Source organism: Lontra canadensis, unplaced genomic scaffold (assembly GCF_010015895.1).
Source record: "Lontra canadensis isolate GAN:19392208 unplaced genomic scaffold, GSC_riverotter_1.0 scaffold2, whole genome shotgun sequence".
NCBI classification, from domain to species: Eukaryota; Metazoa; Chordata; class Mammalia; order Carnivora; family Mustelidae; genus Lontra; species Lontra canadensis.
In genome coordinates, this window is record NW_022630996.1 from 21,116,310 (window position 1) to 21,134,352 (window position 18,043).

The following is an 18,043-nucleotide window of genomic DNA, read 5'->3' on the forward strand; positions in this document are numbered from 1 at the left end:
CCCCTCGAGTTAGACTTTATCACTTCCATCACACTATCCAAATTCGAGCCTTCTTTTTCTTCTTGCTTATTGATCTTTGTATATCTCTCTACTACTTTTTCTCCCTACAGCAGTCTAGCAATCAGCTTCAGAATTACAGATTAACTTCTATTATACTCCTTTCAGAAAACTTCAGTGATTCTTGTTTGATTATGAAATTAAAGATAAGTTCCAAGCTATAGTATGAGGGCTTTCTCAACGTCGTTCTTGTCCCATCTTCCCAGACTTCTCTCCAAGTATCCCTCCCCAAATAATCTTTACCCCAGCCAACTCATTTGTTTTCCAAATGTTTCTCTTTTTCCAAGTGTGTGATAGTCTGATATCATAAAACCCCTTGAAGAGGACTTCTGTTATTGCAAACACAAAATACCTTTTATCTGTAGTTTCCTTATAAACTTTCTCATGTAAACCTACATGCTAAATCCACACACACTCCCCTGCTTCTATCCCACAGGGTCCTATCTTGAAAGCAAAAACTGGTTCTCGTCACCTGTTACGCTCTATAGGACATACCATATTGCCTTGCATGTTTTGGCCACAATAAGTATTGGTTGAATTGAAGTCATCATTGTTGCCACTTCTCATCCCACAGTAAAATAAAACCAATCCTAGTCTCAGGATGTGTTCAAGGTTTTACCTCAGTAAAAGGTTCAGGGTTTTACCTCGGGTTTTACCTCATTTCAGGGTTTTAACTGAGCCTTACTTGGGAATTAGGGAGAAGTTGTAGATCATAGTCCCGTTTCCCATTGCCCCAAAGTAAACCATCTCCACTCCACAAACTTTACTGGGGGGTAGGGAGCAGTAAGGGAGTGGCAAGAACAGGGGACGGTTGGGATGGCTGATCGACAACCAACCTGGGTGTTTTTTTTACTCAACCAGTTTCTTAGCTCCTGACCAGTGGATGACTTCCCCCTGACCAGTGGATATCAAAAGATAGGTCTATCAATGTTAGGCAGGACTCGGAAATGCAAGAGGATAAAAAGATGGCAGTGAAACAGACATACCCTAAGAATTTAGTGTGATCAGATGATTTTAGTCATTAACACTGAAAGGGATAATTAAATTGAAAACATTAAGTAGGAAATTCAGCTAATGCTTCCCCAAAACATGTGTGTTTGAGACACATTTTAATGGAAAGTTACTGAGGCACCTGGAAACTGCTGCTTCGGAGGCAGCATGATTTGAATCTATAGGTTGCCATAGTTACTTTTATTCTATAAAACTACTGTTTTTTTTATAATGGTACACTGTAAAGTGTAATTTCAGGTGTGTTTATATGTTCATGTATGTATTATACCTAATATTACACATTAAATCCATTTTCTAGGTTAAAATGTGTACATTCTTTGGAGTCGCTGGGTGGTGGTAAACAAATTTGAGTCAGTATGGGATTCAACGTTTAGATGACATGTAGATTAAGGAAAAAAGGAGAAATGCCGGTCTTAGGGAAATTTGAACTTCAGTTTAAGGTAGAAGTTATCTAAGATAAACTGAAGGGTAACATGTTTCCTGTAATCTTTAGAGTCTAACAGATATCACTCAGAAATGTCATGCTGTCACAGTAAAAGAATCAAAAAGAGACAAAAGATCCCTACTTGAATCTGACTCTAAAATCTGCAAAGTGACCTAGGCTGGGCAAATCACTTAACCTTTCTGAACCTCCAAGGTTCATATGTAGAAGGGGCAATACTGACATGAAGATACTAGAGAATTATACTCTATGAGTACTGATTAGTTCTAATTCTAACATGCTTGCCTTTACCACCCAGCCACGGGGATGTACATTGTGAGATGAGAAAACCAGGAAAAGTAGGTAGAGCTGTAACACCTCATGCCAAGTGGAAATACTGTGGCGCATACGTAATTAGAACTCTTCAGTTTTTTGCTGATAGAATGTCCGGGTTTTTGCAACTTGGCCTCAGGAACGTAAGCTTCTCTACCCCAGGTCTGCGGTATCTGCTGTTCATAGAGACTTTTGTTGAAAATACCGTCTGCATTAAGTCTGACTTTTCCGCAGTCCCTGCATCGTCTCTCTTTAGGATCATTTTTATGTCTGTCGAGACACACATTCAGAGCACCGTTTGGCTCATTACCTGAGCTACCTCTGTCGAAAATTCAAAGGGACAAAGGATTGCCTTTTGTTCCCGACTGAAGTGAAGGACAGCGGTGCTGTCTGGGCAGCGACGTCTCCGGGAGCACATTCTATTACACGGCTCCGAGCTCTCCCGGGGCTCCCTGCCGCCGCGTCTCCCGTGAATAGCTCTCGGAGCGTCTCAGCGACCAAAGAAGAGAGTTCAACAGAAAAGGTCTGGCTGGTGCTCAGACTGAGAAGAGAGAGGAAAAGAAAGGCAGAAAGCAAAAAGCGAGTCAAGGACAGCCACAGACACATTCCCGCAGGAGGACAGCCGCCCGCGCCGGTGATTAGCACAGCCACTCCCTGGGCGAGCGCGCCCCTGAGGACCCACAGCAGCGAGAAAAGGGCCTTTCGGAGACAATGCACCGCAGGGCAAAGTTCTAGGTCGATGTGTGCGGTTATACATCCTGGTTTCGCTCGTTGGGCGGAGGGCGAGGGAGCTAAAGCAGCAGCACAGAATGGCTGGGACGTCCCCGCCGACTGTCAGGTGTGGATGCGGCACCCTGGCGAAGGCAGGCGGGGCCCAGGACTGGGACATGACTGGGGAGCATCCGTAAGGTCATCCCTGCTTTCTCTGGACTCCAGCTTGTGTCACAGAGTCATAGGTGGCCTTCACGGGATCCGTCGTGCTATGATAGGATGATGTCCCTGTCTGCACAGATAACATTTCCTCTTACTTATCACTGCAGAAATTGGGCCTCAACTTCCCATCTCTAGTTTTAGAGACCCGGGTGCATTTTTGAGTAAAATCATAGAGAATTGCACCAAATAGGCTCATCAGGGATTTTCCTTACTGCTTTTTTTTTTCCCCCTTGCTTCTTCATCCTAGTCTTTGATATATGACATAGAGAAAATAAGTTAAATGTTCTATCAGTTGTGAATCTGGAGACTCGCTTCTGGGACAGGTGGGCAGCCAGATCAACTGCTGTGAGCAAGGGTCGTTTTCCTGTAATGGGGCCTGTTAAACAGGCTTCATCTGCCAGGCGCAAAGGTGGAAGGGGCAGTGGTCACTGAGTACCTTTTCAGTATACCCTGAGCTGCTTTCTGGATTCCGTCAGAACCTATAGAGCAACCTCAAATCTGCCTCAGTGAAGCTTGTCTAGCAATAACATCTGTCCCCACTGAACCTGGAGTTCAGTACTGGAGTAAAGGAACTGTGCCTTTCAAAACAAGACAGACAAAAGCAGAAAGTGAGCGGTAGGCGGAGAGACTGTGTTGCCAGTAGCACTGAGCCAGGAGTCAGAACATCTGTCTTCCTGTCCTGGCTCTCCCGTTAGGAGCTATTTCATTTTGAGCAGTTGGTCCAGTCTGAGCCTCAGTTTCCCATCTGTTCATTATGAATAGTTAAATCAATTCCGCATAACTCATGTTGCTGGAAGACCCTATGTGGCCTAATGGGACAGTGGCAAAGACATGGCCAAAAACAGGAGTCAAGAAGGCCGTCATCCAAGGTAGGTTAGTCACTAGACTGCGACCGGAGGACTGCTTATGAAGGTCACTAGTCCTTTGCCTCTGTTTTCCCTGCATGCCATTCATTCGCAGCATGAAGCTCAGGATTTTTCTAAAATAATACATAAAAGAGCCCGCTGGATTTACCACGGGAGGGTACATCCTTGAGAAAGAGGCAAGGCAAAGGGTTTTTTCGATAGGTGTTAGAATTCAGATCAGGTTACCAACAGAAACAAGAGCGATCCCTCAGTGTAGCTTTTCTTAAGCATTTAGAGCCTTCTTAATCTGGAATTAGGTGTGAAGAAGTTTGGAGTCTTCAGTTGGATCTCCATGTGATTTTCTAATGTATTAAAGTTTTAAAAATGTAGTATGTAATGCTGTTACATAAAAAGCTATCTAGTGAGCGCTGTGAAGTGTGTAAACCTGGCGATTCACAGACCTGTACCCCTGGGGCTGATAATACATTATATGTTCATAAAAAACTAAAAAAAAAATTATAAAAAGCTATCTATGCACATCCATACCACTTACTGTTACCAGTCAGTTTAGGGTTTTTAGATCCATGTTGATACACAAAATTGGCCAATTATTTCCCTTTCTCATACTCCTCCCATCCAGGCTATCATAGCCATATAAAATGAGTTTGGAGAGTTTTCTAGCTTGCTCTGGATAAGTGTCAAATGACTTATTTTTTTAATATTTATCGATAACTCATCTTTAAAACCATCTGGGCTTTGACCCTTATATGTGGAAAGATTTTTACCTATTGCATTAGTTGATTTTGTGGTTAAAGAACTGTATAAGCTTTCCGTTTATCTCTTCAGCAAGTTTTCTAGGGTTATGGCTTTCCAGGAAATAGTGCATTTTACCTAAGTTTTCAAATGCGTTGATATTAATTTCACATTGTTCTCTTTGTAGTTTTTGCTCTCCCTGCTCTTTGCACATTCTAATATTGTTTATTTTTACCTTCTCTTTTTCCTCCCAATTCATCTTGCCAGAAGTTTGTAAGCTTTATTAGTCTTGTCAATGATGTAACTTCTGGCTTTGTTAAACTAGACTTCTCCTTCTCCTTTTCATTAAATTTTTCTTTTAAATCAACTTTTTAGAATAATTTTAGATTTGCAGAAAATTTGTGAGGATACTACAGGGAATTTCTGTATTGGTTTCCTCTAATGTTACCATCCTATATTAGCATGGTGTATTTGTCAAGACAAGAAGCCAACATTGGCATGTTACTGTTAACCACTGGTTCTTATCTGGATTTCATAGTCCATTTTTTTTTTTAAAGATTTTATTTATTTGACAGAGAGAGACACAGTGAGAGAGGGAACACAAGCAAGGGGATTGGGAGAGGGAGAAGCAGGCTTCCCGCTGAACAGGGAGCTCAGTGTGGGGTTCGATCCCAGGACCCTGGGATCATGACCTGAGCCGGAGGCAGAGGCTTAACCCACTGAGCCACCCAGGCACCTCCGTTTTTTTAAATTGATGTCCTTTTTTTCTATTCCAAAGTCCAACTCAGGATGCCTTTCATATTGCATTCAGTTGTCATGTTTCCTCTGATCTGTGGCCGTTCCTCCGTCTTGTTTTTCCACAACCTTGTTTGTTTGGGAGAGTTTTGGTCAAGTATCTTGTCAGACATCCCTCAATTTGGGTTTGTGTGACATTTTCATGGTTAGACTGAGGTGATGGGTTTTTGAAGGGATGAAATGCTCTCTCCCCTCATCCTGTCAGGGAATACGTGATATCCATAGGACACCATTGGTCATGTTAGCCAAGGTAATATATGCCAGGTTTCTCCACTGTAAAGATAGTATTTTGCTTTCTGTATATTTTTTTGGAAGTAAGTTACTAGGTCCCACTCACACTCAAGTGGCATTAAATGACACTTCCCTGAGGGAGGACCAGTTACATACTTTATTTGGAATTCTTCTGCAAGGAAAATTGTTCTCTATTTAATCAACCATTTGTTTATATCAGTCTGGATTCATCTGTAGTTTTTTGGTACTTTGCATTGTAATCTGATTCTGCTTTATTTTGTTGCTCAAATCCTTCCAGCTTGAGCCATTGAGATCTCTTTTAGACTGACTCCTTGTGATGTGCCCCATCCTTTTTTTTTTTTTTTTTACTTTAAAGCACCTGTTACTTTCTGGTACTAAAACATGCTTCGGACTCCTCTTGTATTTTCCCTGACTGATGAGTGGAAAGCTGTTGGTATCATGGTGGTTTCTTCCTTCTACTTAGGCCAATTTTTACTTTGGATATTTTGAGATTATTTATTAGGTACATTCAAGTTTTAAATTGTTAAATCTTCTTGGTAAATAGAAATTATTATTATTTGATGGCCCTTTTCATAAATAACAATGCGTTTTGCATTCAAGTTTACTTAGGTGGTTATTAACGTAACCTTTTGGTGGGTATTTGTCTGATATGTTTATTCATACTTTTAGCCATTCTGTATTCTTGTGTTTTAGTGTACCTTATAAATAACAAGCTAGATTCTGATTTAATTTTCCATTATGACAAATTCTGTTTTTTAATCCACTTAACACTTTACAATTAGCACTGTGTTGATGCGATTAAATTCATTTCTACCATTTTATTTTGACCTTTCTTTTTTTGACTCATGTTTGTAAGCTTTTTGTTTTTTGTTTTTTGTTTTTAAAGATTTTATTTATTTATTTGACAGACAGAGATCACAAGTAGGCCGAGAGGCAGGCAGAGAGAAAGGGGGAAGCAGGCTCCCTGCTGAGCAGAGAGTCCGGCTTGATCCCAGGACCTTGAGATCATGACCTGAGCCGAATTCAAAGGCTTAACCCACTGAGCCACCCAGGCGCCCTGCTTTTTGTTTTTTCTTGCCTTCTTATTTCATCCAGGATCTTCTATTTCCACCCTCAATATTTTACATTTTCCAACATTAAGATTTTACTGTGCATATTCTTAAATTTTTAAGCTTTATGCGAATCAACAAATTCCCTATCCTTCTAAAGAGTGGAGAGACCTTGGAACACTTTGCTCCAGACATGCCCTTCCTTGCTCACAGACTTATTTTGTCTGGCATTTTAGTTATATCCTTGTTTGTTTATTTTTCTGTTTTCAAATGCGTGCCCAGTACCTGCTTAGATTTAGGAATTATTTTCCTTTTTCCTTAAAATATATTCTTTGGAATTTCCTATAATGAATACTCAATACTCAATACTTGCTTAGATTTAGAAATTATTTTCCTTTTTTTTCCTTAAAATATATTCCTGGGGATTTCCTATCATGGAGCGCCTATAGATAGTGAATTTTTATTTGGAATTGTGCTTGCTTCATCCACATTTTATAAAGAAAATTTTGCTAGGCGTACAGTTGTGGATTGACAGTTACTTTCTCTCAGCACTTTGAAGGTAGTGCTCCGTTTTCTTGTGGCTTCCTGTGTCACCGGTGAGAAGGCCGTTCACAGTGGATTGCCATTCTTTTGAGGGGGATTTGTCTTTGCTCTCCAGATAGTTTCGAGATTATTTTGTGCTTTAGTGCTTTGCGAGTTCGCTGTAACATAGCTACATGTGCATTTCTTTTCATGGATTCTGCTTGGGATTCCTGTGGATTTCTGGCCCATGTGCCCTGATATTGAGTAAGTGTGGATTTCTTTGAATTTACTCTGATGCGCATGTGAAGATCCACGTTTGCCATCATCCTGGAATATTGTCATCTCTTTAAATACTGTTTCTCCTCTAACCCCACTCTTTTCTATAATTCCAAATATCATATATGAGGCATTTTATCTTCTGTATCTCTCTTACTGTCTGTAATACAAATTCTGTCTGCTTATTTCTCCAGCTACATTCTATGTTATATTTTCAGTTCTCTCTTCTAGTCGAACTTGGCAAAGTTTTTTATATAAAGGGCCAGATAGTAAACACAATAAATCTTTTTTTTTAAAGATTTTATTTATTATTTGACACAGAGAGAGATCACAAGTAGGCAGAGAGGCAGGCAGAGAGAGGGGTGAACCAGGCTTCCTGCTGAGCAGAGAGAGCAACGTGGGGCTCAATCCCAGGACCCTGAGATCATGACCTGAGCCCAAGGCAGAGGCTTTAACCCACTGAGCCACCCAGGCGCCCCCACGATAACTCTTTTGGGCTTTGTGAGCTATATAGTCTCTGCTACAATTGTTCAACTCTGTGTTTTAGTTCAAAAAGAGCCATGAGCAATATGTAAGTGAATGACTGTGGCTTGTGTTCTAAATCAAATTTTATTCATAAAAACAGGTGGTGGGCTATAGTTTGCCAACTCTTTCTCTACTTTATTCTCTTTGTGGCTATAACATCTACTTTTCAAACCACATATTGCTAATTTCAGTTACTGATATTTTAGTTCTGGAAATACTATTGGGTTCTTTTTAAAACCCATCTGGTTATTTCTGAACATCTCTGATTCTTGGTTTTTATCCCTCCCCCCTTTTTCCTTAAGCCTTTTATAAATTCTGATCAATTTTAATAACTAAATTTTCTAGGTGTTTATCTTGTTTCCCCTGACATCGGTCACTGTTTTCTTACTCAGCTAAGCATTTGTTTGTTGTTGTTGTTGTTTTAGTAAGCACATGTACTTGAAATTTATGAGAATTCTGCAAGGCCAGTTTTTTGTTTTGTTTTGTTTTTTTTAAAGATTTGTATTTATTTATTTGACAGAAATCACAAGTAGGCAGAGAGGCAGACAGAGAGAGAGGAGGAAGCAGGATCCCTGAGGAGTAGAGAACCCGATGTGGGACTCGATCCCAGGACCCTGGGATCATGACCTGAGCTGAAGGCAGAGGCTTTAACCCACTGATCCACCCAGGCGCCCCTGCAAGGCCTGTTTTGAGAATGCTTTCTTTTTAAAGAGGATTTGCTCTTTTATTTGGTGATGGAGGTGTTATTGGAGCTACTTTATTTTCTTATCTTGGTGATTTCTTGATTGCACTGGTAGTACCCAGTTTAACGAGGCCAGGCGTATGGTGCATATTCTCAGGAAAGACTCCTTCACTCACTCTTTAGATGTTGTAGAAACAGACAGATTTTCTTGGGGGTTCCCCACTACAAAAATATTGACCTTTTCTGGACCATCCTTTAATGGATCCTACAGCCCATTCACGGGTCCCAGTTTTTGTAGGAATATCAGGTTCAGCAGGCTGTGAGGTTGCTGACCCAGTGGTGCATTCTCTTAAACATAGCTGTAAAGCCTCTTGGCTTCCACATTTTCCCCCAAGGCAGCCTTGGTGTTCACATTCATCCCTACTTTGGTTTCAGTTTCTGGTTCATTTTCATTTTCCTGGCCTTGGGAGAATTTTTTTGACTCTTTTATAAGCTTAGCACAACATTTAACTGTATGCTTATTATAACTTACACTGTAGGTGTTTTGTAGTGAAAAGGGATTTTGGGGATATCCAGTCAATCTATACTCGGAGCAGAAGTCACATGATGAAATTTGCATTTTGAAAAAGAAATCTTTAAAAAAAAAGAAAGAAAGAAAGAAATCTTTGAACCTCTCTCAAACCTGTTGGCGCGCCTTCCATAACCTCTGCTTCAGGTCCCACCTGATTCACTGCTGCTTGTCTAGCACATCTCAACTTCAGTACCATTCCCCAACTGACTCCTTCCCTGGAAAGCCATACTACCTCACAGCTTTGTACTTTTGCCCTTCTTCAGTGTAACTGTACATTATAGTCTGATTCTTCTTATTTATGCCTTTCCCTATTATAAACTCTGTTAGGGCAGGAGACATTTCTCTTGTGCTTGTATTATCCCCAGGACTAGATAAGTACTCAGTAGATATCTGGTAAGTAAGGAAATGAATGATGTGGAGCCATTGGTTTACAGATTTTATGGGTGAAATGTTGGGGCCCTTGGTAGGTAGAGTTCACAATTAAATAATGTTCTTAATCAAGTGCAATGATTTTTATCATGGAAAGACCCTGTGTAAACTAGAAAAATTGTATGATTTTACGGCAGAGAAGTTATAGATTAAGACAATGAAATACACTTTTTATGTATAAAATTGAAAATGATAAAACATAAAAACTGCCGTTGGTGAGGTTGCAGGGAAATTATTCATTTCATGCACATGGGTCACAGTGCAAACTGATAAGTACTTTCTTAAAAAGCAATTTCGTAGTATCTATTAGATGTTGAGAATACCACTACATTTGCCCTAGCCTGGGCTGCCGTAACAAAATTCCATCAACTGGGTGACTTAAACAGTAGGAATGTATCTTCTTTCAGTTCTAGAGAGTTGAAGTCAGAGATCAAGGTGCCGACACGGTCCGGTCCTGGGAGAGACTCTTCTCCTGGCTTCCAGATGACTGCCTTATCCTTGTGTCATAAGGCCACCAATCCTATCAGATTCATGCCCCATACTTAATGACTGACCTCTTTGAACCTTAATTCCCTCATAAATGCCTCATCTCCAAATACAGTAATGTTGGGGGATAGGACTTTAATGTATGAATTTTCATTCAGGGTGCACACAGTTCAGCCCACAGCACCACTTAAACTAACAATATACTTTTAGGTATTTACCCCAAGAGGGCAGTTGGGGAGGCTCAGTCAGTTAAGCTCCTGCCTTCAGCTCAGTCATGATCCCAAGGTCCTAGGATCGAGCCCCACATTGGGCTGTTTCCCCTGCTTGTTCTTATTCTCTCTCTCTCTGTAAGACAAATAAATAAAATCCTTTAAAAAAAAAAAAAGGAATTTACTCCAATGAAACAGTAAGAGATGCTTTAAAAAAATTATAGTGTAAGATTATATATCTGTAAGAAGATAAGTATATTATGTACTCTGTATATGGTAGGAAGAAATAGAGGGGAAAAGTCTAAATTCTAATGGAATATTGGATTAATAAATTCTGGTACATGATAAAATGAAGTATGCATCCATTAAAAAGCATATATTAGGATATTTGAATAATGTGAGATGTTGATACTTCATTAAAAGGATAAAAAAATTAAAAGAATCAAATTGAAAATCAGTTAAAACGTATGATTAGATTTTGTAGAATGAAAACTGGAATTATATTTACAAAAGAATATTACCTATTATAATTGGGGACATTTAAAGAAATTTTTAGTTAAAGGTCTATATGTATGTAATTTAGAAGAGCAATTCAGAAAAACACAAAGACAAAAACTAAAAACTGGTTTATTAAAAATAATTTTAGGTATGGGGTGAAGATGACCTATCAGAGAATTATTACCAATCTTAATACCCTTTATTTTTATCTAAAAATCACCTCAATATTCTATTTCTCTTGAATTCTAGAATGATGTGTGGTAATGAATTTAGTTTGATTCCAGGAAAAGCCAGTTATCAAACACCTTGATTACTGTCCATGACCTGTCTTTCATCAGTAACTTAACACAAAAACTGAGTCACAAGATCTCATATCTTCAAAAAGTCCAATTACTGCATTTTTTAAAGAGGTATCTTTTTTTTTTTTTTTACAACCACCAAAGAAAATAGACTACAGTAGGAAATACATATAAGAATTAGGAGGAAGGAGTGCTTAGAAACAAAACAGGAATTTTAAATTTTATTTGCAAAATATTTTCTCAAAGAAAATGTTGTTTCTAGCTCAATACTATATGGGTCAAATTAACTTCTTCTGGATAAGTAAAATTTCAAGGAAAATGAAAAGACACTGATTTTGTGACCAATACATGACCATCCAAATGAAGTACCATTTTGTTTGTAACAGTAAGAAACGTTCTAGGTTAGGGAACAGAAATATGAGGCTGTTGTTTCTGCTTCCTCTTCCCATAATTTCTTATTCTCATCCTGTGTCTTCCTCTCCTTGTTATTCTGTTCACAAATGGGTATTTGTGGGAAAGACATGAAGTGCAAAGTGACTTTTACCTGCTGCGCTGTGGGCAGAATTGACAGTTCAGAAATGCTACTCCCTATGTGTCTGTCCCCGTCTCACTTTGTCTAGAGGAAGCGAAGATGTCCTACATTGCTCCTGGGAGAGGGCACATGAAAAGAAGCCTCTAAGAAACGCAAAGGACCATGAACCTGGTCCTTTGCCCTGTCGCTGTGTGTAAAATAGCTTTTATTGCAAGCCTCCAAAGTGCCAGGACAGCGGGTCACACCTGATGCACTGGGGAGTCAAGGGGTCTATGGAGTGGTGAAAGAAATCGAACTCATCAGTTTACAAGACTTTTCTATACAGTGTTCACTCCTGGGGTATTATTCAACCCACAGGCTTCCTGAGCACTCTGTTCCAGGCAACACATAGACTCCTAGAGATTATAAAACCAAGGACACTTTTTTATCTCTCACGTATCTAGAGTTGGATCTAGCTGATAAAATGATTGAGAGAATAACCACAGAGTATGGTACAGTTTTCATGAAGTAATAAAACAGATGGCTTGTCAGCACTAAATGATGCTTTTTAAGTGGGAATTGTGGAGAGATCCCATGATTAAATAATTTTGAAAAGTGATGTTAAGCAGATTTCTTTACTATCAGACTTCTCAAGCTCCTTAATATACGCCTTGCTTCCATTATGGACCTCCAGCAAGGTCTTGTAATGTTCAGAAAACATCCTTGGGCTTTCTAACCCTTTCTCTTTTTTTGGAGGATGTTTCAGGGCAACTGTTTTTTAAAACCTGTTGGCAGCCAGATGAAATGGATATTAAAATTTGTTCTTATTGGTCTTTATGGGCTTCTGAAAGGTTATATTATACTGGAAAAAAAGACCATAAAAAGTGTGAACTGTAAACTGTTCAAGAGACGTAGAGCTATGGGGTTAGTCCATATTTAATTATTTAAGCAGGTTCCACCATTGATGTTTACTCTTCCACTCAAATGCCCGACTCTGCAACCCAGTTTCACACTCTTTTTCTCTTAGATCTTTCTCGAAATGTAATGATTGTTCCCTTCATAGAAACTAATTTCTTATCAGAAACACCTCAAAAGCCGTGAGAGATAGAAGATGGAGAAGAGGATACAGTTTCTCTCTCTTGTTCCTGAGTAGTCTTTCAAGAAGAGCCTTCTCAATTTAAAGCTTATATTGTACTGTTTACAGAAAGAGTTGATAGTGGTGACAAGATGTCCAGTATACAGAATGGATTCTGTTTGTTTTTAAATGCCTACTCTGCCAGATTGATGAATAACACAAGTTCAAAAATCCATCGTGAGATCCCTTAGTTCATGCAGGAATTTAGTGAAAATAATTTGTATAGCCCTTAATATGTATAAGAACTATTTTTGGACAAATCTGCCTTTCAGAAAAAGGGTGTGTGTGTGTGTGTGTGTGCGCGCACCTATGTGTGCCTACATGTAATGCTTTCTCTAGAAGCAGATTGAGACCCATAGGTAGATAGAAGAGACGGTTGGTAAGCATCAGTGGCAGAATTTCCATTGGGTATGAATTCCTTTTTTTAAGAATCAAGTATAATTAATGTAGACCTAAATATATTTGCTGTCCCTTTGCTTATTATGTAACACCAGAAGGAAGTTCTATATCATTACTTGTTTTTATCTATAATTAAAAGAATGCATCTACCTTTAAACTGTATTTTATAATTTGCTCTTAAACTTTCATGGAAAATGAAAAAACTTTCCTACTAAAATCATGTGATTTTAAATAACTACAGGCCCCAGGAAAAAAATGAAAAATTTAAATCTCAATACATGAAAATGCCCTTTTTTTGCATCAGAACAACTGATGCAAAAACTGCTATTTATCAGTCTTAGAATTAAGCTTAAAAACTGCTATTTATCAGTCTTAGAATTAAGCTCCAATTAACATTAAATCAGAAAATTGGCCTTTTACCTTAGAATTTTCAATCACCATATATTTTTTAAAGATTTTATTTATTTATTTGACAGACAGATCACAAGTAGGCAGAGAGGCAGGCAAAGAGAGAGGGGGAAGCAGGCTCCCCGATGAGCAGAGAGCCCAATGGGGGGTTTGATCCCAGGACCCTGAGATCATGACCTGAGCCGAAGGCAGAGGCTTAACCCACTGAGCCACCCAGGTGCTGCCAATAACCATATTTTAATATTGTCTTTTTATCAGTATCAAAGAGGCATTAGTTACTTTACTTTTATTATCTCAGGGGAAAAATTCTATCCTTGATATTTAAAGCAAATGATTTCACTAATAATTAAAATGACAGGTAAATACTAAAAATTTTCTGTTAAATATAAAAACAGCTAACTTTCGTCAGAGGTCTTTTTACCCAGACTACTTAACTATAATTCCTGTACTGTTTGCTTTTCAAAAAATTTCCTGTTTTACCTACTGTTATATGATTTAAAACATTCCAATTAATTTATGCCCTATTAATACTAATAAGCAATAATATTTGTGATACTACTCATTCATGAGTTTTTACTATCTGCTATAGCTGATATTTTTATATTTGGTGTATCATTTATTCACGTCTTTAGCATTTAATTGCCATTTAGCATCAATCTGCCAGCTACTGTTTGGGTACCAGGGGTGCAGCACAAAGGAGGCAAACAATAAACAGATCTATCACATGTGGGGTGATGACACATTATGTACAATAACCAGCAACAAAGCATGTTAAAGGAAAAGAGACCTGTGGGAATGGGAGATTACATCTTTACAGCAGGTGGTTAGAGATAACCTCACTAATCCTGAGTCATGTGGGTAGAGATGAGAAGGCAGTGAGCAAGCTCTGTGTGCCTCAGAAAATACCATCCCAGGCAGTGGGAGCAGCATGTGCAAAGGCCCTGAGGCAGAGGATGTGTCCTGTGTTTAAGGAAAAGCTAGGAGGCCAGAGTGGCTAGAGGGAAGGGACCTGCTATGAGGGGTAGAGAAGATCAGGGTGTGTACAGGGTGAGGGGGAGGTCCTACAAGGTCTTGCAGATAGTTCCAAGAATGTTCAGTTTTGGAATGAGTATTAGAATTACAAGGTATGGCTTAGGCTTGGAATAAGCTCACTGTAGTGTGTTGCTGTTACTCTGACACAGAAAAGACTAGAAGAAGGAGACTAAGAAGGGTGTAACCATACTTGGGATATTTTGAAGGGTATAGGTAACAGAAATTAATTTATAAGCTGAGTTTATAAAGCTATTATTTTAAATCTCTGTTACCCTGGGTCTACTAGATGGATGTTCATAAAATACAAATAGTTTATCTTACAAATAGTTTATCTTAAAGCTACTTTCTGCAAATACAAATTTTAAGGACTGACCTTGTTGAGTTTTGTTTTGTTTTGTTTTGTTTTGTTTTGTTTTTAATAGAATTACTGATTCAGTGGTGCCTGGGTGGCTCAGTCGGTTAAGATTCTGTCTTTGGCTCAGGTCATGATCCCAAGGTCCTGGGATTGAACCCCACATTGCACTCCTTGTTCAGTGGTAGCCTGCCTCTCCCTCACTTTCTGCTTGATGCTCTGCCTACTTGTGCTCTCTCTCAAATAAATAAAGAAAATCTTTAAAAAAAAAAAAAAAGAATTACTGATTCAGTGTCATTTATCTTAAATTTTATAGCTATTTAAGCCCTCTGCCTTATATAAGTGATATAGAAAATGTCTGATATAAGTATATTTAAAATATTACACATTGCTTCTCAGATTCAGTTCACATTTTTTAATAGAGGTGGTTTTTTCCCCCTCTTTATTACTTTCTCTGAAAGTGTTGGGGAAAGAGAATAAAACATGGGCTCTAAGAGCCCTAGATTTGGAATGCAAGAGACTTAGGTTCAAGTACAGGCTCTGGCTCTTGTTAGCTGTGCAACTTTGGGGAAGTCACCTAATCTCTCTGAGCTTCAGCAGCTTCCTTTCTTGGATGCTGGAGAATGGTTTGCTGTGAGCATGCTGTGTCATGCATATAAAACAGCATAGTACCAGGAGCATATTTAGAACTTTGTTACTGATCATTGTTATGTAAATTTTAATAAATGGCTATGATAAGGAAGATCTTGATGACACAGGACATATTTGCATTTATTGGGAAGAATAATTTTAATATCTTTAAAAGATTTTATTTATTTGGCAGAGCAGGCACAAAGGTAGGGACAGAGGGAGAGGGAGAAGCAGACTCCCTGCTGAGGAGGGAGCCTGACGCGGGGCTGGATTATGCTCTGAGGATTATGACCTCAGGATTATGACCTGAGCTGATGAACAACTGAGCCACCCATGCGCCCCGGGAAAAATAATATTAGAAAGAGCTGTTACTTTTAGGCATGACTGCATAAAGTTGTTATTTATTCCCAATCACTTAGGTATAGATGTCCACTTCATATACCTGATAGTCAGTACATAGTCTGGTGTAGGCACTAAAAGGCATGTAAATAAGGACAGGTCCAAGATACTATTGTATTTAACTTGTCAGATGTATACCTAATTTAATAATAAACTCACTAAAATGATGGCTTTTCCCTGTATACAACAGTCTTTGTCTTAGTGAAAGTTGACACAAATGATGTTCCTCTGACTTACCTTTCTCGCTTTTCATCACCTAAACCCCTGGCTCTGTTGTGTCGGGAAGGCGAGGTGCCCCAATGAAGTTTAATATGACAGGATGACTTGCTGTATCGCTGTGAATCACAATCTCCTTTGACAGTTGAAGCAAACAGTAAAATTCACTCTAATATAACCATGTGGTGTCTGTCAGAGAGCAAAGCCAAAGAACCGTATCAGTCATCAGAATAATAAATAGAAGTTCTTTGCTCTTTTTCATCAAGTTTGCATAGACGTATAGAGTGAAATACCCACCCACAACTTAGTGGTGAGTTTTTATGCTACCTATATGATAACATAATGTAGTCATAGTTTGCATCTGAATGCTCAAATTCCCAAGTTAATGATGTATATAGAACTCTCCACTTGAAGTTTTGTGATCATTATTATACTTAAATTATAGTCTTGGTTTTGTGCTATCATTTGCTCAGTGGGAATTGACTCTGAAGTAATATGTGATAAAATGCATTATATTATAAATTATTGTAATATAATAAATTTTTATCAATTATGGGGGTTAGCTCAGAGTTCATTATTTTGTAATTTATAGATCAGATTTTCTTTTCTCCTTCCTAAAGTATTTGAAAGACCAATACTTGCCATTAGTCTTGCTGCGGTTCACATTGAAAATACATTCTGGTAGGATGTATTATTCTGACTATGAAATAAAATAATTGATGTTTCCCTATTTAGGAATGAAGTATAATTGTAAGGTTTTCAAAGCATAAATTCCAGCAGCATATGAGTATCTGAAATAACATTATGTTCTCTATAATGGCAAAACAATTTTCAGACTGAAATGATGATTTGAGATGTATAAAAGGTCTTTATGTCATTATGATTCATATATAACTTTAAAATTAATTGCTTTTATCCTAATTGACTAGTTGCAAGCATCAAAGATACACATGCACACACACACATGTTTATATATAGATGAAAAAAAGAGTGGGAGCACCAAATAAAAATCTTCCGGGCAAAGTTATACCAAGCATTCATTTTCTTTATTTTTCATAATCATTTCTACCTATTTTACCCATAATATTAAAAATTAGTTAAAATTATAATACATAAGTCTTTGGGAACTAAAATGCAATCTTTAGAAAAATAAGCTAATAGAGGAGGAAGTGATTGGTGTTAATTATCAAATGCAAAAGATTCATTTCATTGAAATAGACACTTTTGGAACATGAGATTAATAGATCTTTCTCATTGCATTAACAAACTTAAAGTTCATGTGTTAAAAATTTTTGATGACTGTTATACAACCTGGTACTTAAACTGATACAGAATAAATTCTAAATCCATTATTAGAAATATTTTATTCTTTTAATCCTGACCTTAGTAAGAGAAGATTTCTGTTCGGTCTTCATAACTACCTCTAAAAGTCCTTATAAAACTTGCCTTGATTGCATAGGGATATTTGGCTGAGCACAAGCTCCAGAAATGTAGCTCATCTGTGTTCTCTGTAAGCTTTTATTCAGCTATTTGTTTTGAATTATAAACCCCCACATTTAAACGAAAAAAATAATGCAGTAAATCACCAAATGCATTCAAATTTTCTGTGTTTTTTACACTTAGAATGAAATCTCTTGCTTCACATTAGCTTAATTTTTATTTGGAAGAAAAGTAGTTAAAACATTTTAGTTTGCATTCAGTATTCTTTTATAATATTTTCATCCATGGAATATTTATTCAATTTGTCAAATGTTTGGTACCACATAAAATACTTTTCACTACCATTCTCAAGGACTAGTCATTGTTTTCAGTAGATCTGGAAAATATTTATTGTAATCCTTTACCTTGAAAGCTGTCTAAAACAGAATAATTCCATTCCATTCGTTCCAGGTCAAAATATGAAGCAAATGGCCACAAATACCTCCTTTAAATAAATTTCCATTATAGGGGCAAGTAATATGTATTCTGTGGACCAATATGCATTTTCCTTCATTATTCTTCAGAGAAATAGAGAT

General features: G+C 37.9%; 1 protein-coding gene across 21 annotated transcripts in view; it reads left to right on the plus strand.

Moving 5' to 3' along the window:
* The window catches only part of CADPS2 (calcium dependent secretion activator 2), a 530,843-nt gene that overhangs the window by 390,310 nt on the left and 122,490 nt on the right, over positions 1-18,043 (plus strand). The window lies entirely within an intron of this gene.